The sequence below is a fragment of the Benincasa hispida genome, chromosome 8 (genome assembly GCF_009727055.1).
Source record: "Benincasa hispida cultivar B227 chromosome 8, ASM972705v1, whole genome shotgun sequence".
NCBI classification, from domain to species: Eukaryota; Viridiplantae; Streptophyta; class Magnoliopsida; order Cucurbitales; family Cucurbitaceae; genus Benincasa; species Benincasa hispida.
This window is the reverse complement of record NC_052356.1, coordinates 41367503-41370865: the sequence shown is the minus strand read 5'-3', so window position 1 is coordinate 41370865 and position 3363 is coordinate 41367503.

The following is a 3363-nucleotide window of genomic DNA, read 5'->3' as shown; positions in this document are numbered from 1 at the left end:
CACATACATACATACATACATATATATATATATATATATAATGAATATAAATAAATATAAAAAAGTGTAAAACAGTTCAAAAATAATACTAAAAGACCTTTTTGAAAAAAATCAAATTTAAAAGACATTTATACAAATATATGGTCTAGCTTGTGCTCATTTTGACAACATCTTTTTCATCTTTGGTGCTCAACCAAAATGTATACGTGCACATTCCTCACTCTATTACTTTTAAGATATTATTCATTTTAACTACTTTCATTATTTCAAAATCCCATTATATTGATCAATTAACAACGATTTAAAATTAATACTTTAGGCTTGATCATTTAATTTTAAATCACAATAAAAATAATTACGTATTATGCATGTATGTATATATATATAATAAATTATTTGGGATAGTTTGATCACATAATCTAAAAACCATTTTTGTAAATAAATATTTCAATATTTGTTGAAATATTTATTGATGGTATAATAATGATTTAGTGAATTTAAAAACGTAAAATAATATCTAGATGGTATAATAATGAAGTATATGACAGTCACAAGATATTGAACATGTGTTAACTATCCATATTGTCCTTATGATTTTAGTGGGAGTGAAATTTAGGTCATCCTCCCTCACTCGTTCTCATGTCTGTTCTCTCTTCCCTTCCCTCTTCGCACTCACAGGGTCGGCTTAAGCTATAGGTAAGTGAGACGACCGTCTAAGACTCCTATTTTAGAAAGACCTCATATTTTGTACTCTCTATATATATAATTTAATTTTTAATGAAATTAAATTTAAAATATAAAATAATTTACTTATTACTTTTCCCAAAAAAAAATCTTTATAAGAGTTTATATTTTCAATATTATAGGAAATCTATTGTGCTTCATATTTATGAGGGGAAGTGGGTTTTAGTTTTGAAAAAAATTAAATAAATAAATAATATGAAAGGTGTTCAACTCTAAGTTTATAAGAGTTTGAGAAAGTTATATTAATGGTTGAGATTTTAAAGAAAATTTGAAAGAAATTATTAATAAAAAAATAAAAGATTAATAAATTTGAAATATCAGATAATCAAAATGAAGAGAGTTTATGAATTAATTCATTATAGAATGAATTAAAAAAATCAAAATTGAGAGAGGTTATTGTGTTTTATTTTTTCATAAATGTCTATTATATCCTTTCATTCAGTTATCTGTGCCATTTCCCTTTTCTATTTTTTTTTTCCAACAGATTATCCTTTAGGAAAGAGCATGACATGAAGTAGAGAGAAGAGAGTTAAAAAAAAAAATATGGAAGAATGAATGGTGGAGAAATAAGAGAGGAAAAGTAAGTATAAAGTGTATGAGAATCTAGTATTGATGGCCCCTATTTAGAGGTCATCTCGAAATTTGACATCACTTTTCAATTTGTTCGATTTTTGGTCTTTTGCTGTCATCATCCTATGAATTTACTACTTCAACCCTTCTTCCTTATTCCTTCTCTCCCTTTACTTTTTACAATTTATCTTTGATTTGAGAAGAAGAAGACGCCAACATAAACAAAAGAAATCATCAGAAAAAGAGGGCAACTAAATGAAAAGAGAGTGGGAAGGAAATCTCGTCAGAAAAAGGGAAAAAAAGGGATGACAAAAACATAAATCAAAACGAGAGGAAGAAGCAAGAGTGAGACCAAAAAACGAGAGGAAGGAGCGAGAGTGAAAATTCCAATGAAGGAAAAAACTCAAAGGAAAAAACTATAAAATTGATGAGCAAGAAGCTAGAGGAAGAAATGAGAGGAAGAATTCAAAAGAAGGAAAGAAAATCAAGGAAAAAATGAATGAGAGAAATGTGAATTGGGGAAGGAGATGAAGGAACGAGAAGGACAAGATGAAGGAATGAGAGGAAGGAACAAGAAATCTAGATTGCGTTTGGCCTGGTGCACGTTTTAGAGTTAAAACCATACTTTCACACGCAGCTGATGTAAGTTCTTTAAATTGAGGCCAAATTTTGAGTAGGCTCCTAAATAGGGGTCATCTGTACGACTCATTTATAATTTAAAAAGAATTTATTTGTTGATCTAATAATATTTTTTTTTCCAATTTTATATTTCTCCTACAAACACAATAAGGTAAACAAAATTTTGTATCTCTTTTTGTAAATACGTAATTTAACTTTAACTTTTCATTTTTTTTCTTTTAATCTATGGATTTTTTTTTTCAATTTTAGTTTTTGTATCTCAATTTTTTTCAGTATTAGTTTTCCAATTTTAAACTCTGTACTATTTCATATGAAGGAAACATTGAATCATGTCAAAATAAAGTTTTGAGAATCCATAGACTTATTTTTGTTATGGTACCCAAATTTAAAATTTTATTCCAATTACATCTATGTACTTTAATTTTATTCATCATATATGTATTTTTAGTTTTTCTATCTTTCTATACTTTTAAATTTCATGTCAAGTATTTAAAATTTAAACTTAATTATAAGTATATTTATTAAAAAATCTTATTTTCCCAACAAAAATTATATCTCAAAGTTTTATAACATATCCAACACATTTCACTTACATTGTAAATTAACTTAAAATAATTTTAAATACTATTTTCTTTAATTACTTAATTTCATAATAAACATGAAAAATAAATTCAATCAAAATTTAAATTTGTTATAAAAACTATAAGCCATAAACGTTTAAGCCATACACACTTCTCTTCCAACTAATTATTTAAAAAAACAATGGGATAAACCACATTAACCATCCAAATTTTAGGACATCCATACAAAAAAGAAAAAAGAAAAAAGAAAAAACCCCTAAAACTCCCATGAAAATTTAAAATTTTAATAAAAATTAACAAACATAACTGCCCAATCTATAATATAATTTCTATTATTTACATCAAATTAAAAAAAAAATCTACACAAAATCTTAAACTCAAATCCTAATAATGGGTATGTATATACATAAATTAATACAATAAAATTATTCATTATTATTTACCCAAATTAATCTCATCTTCATTCTCACGGCTATGAACCCTTATGAATGGTGCGTGAGAGAGGCAGTATGGATAAATGATAACAACACACTATTAGTTGCACTTTGACAATGATCGAAAATCATTCTATATTCTTTTAAAAAATTGAGACAAACGATATTGTTAACGGTCCAAAATTTCTATCATCCAAAAAAAATCATGAAAATTCAAAATTTTAATAAAATTACAACAACTACCCAATGTAGAGTATAATTTCAATTATTTACATCCAATGAAAAAATTTGTCCACAAAACCATAAAGCCAACTCCTAGTAATTGGTGTAAATATACATATTTGAATAAAAGAATACAACAATACCCAAATTAAAATTTACATCCCAAAAACCCA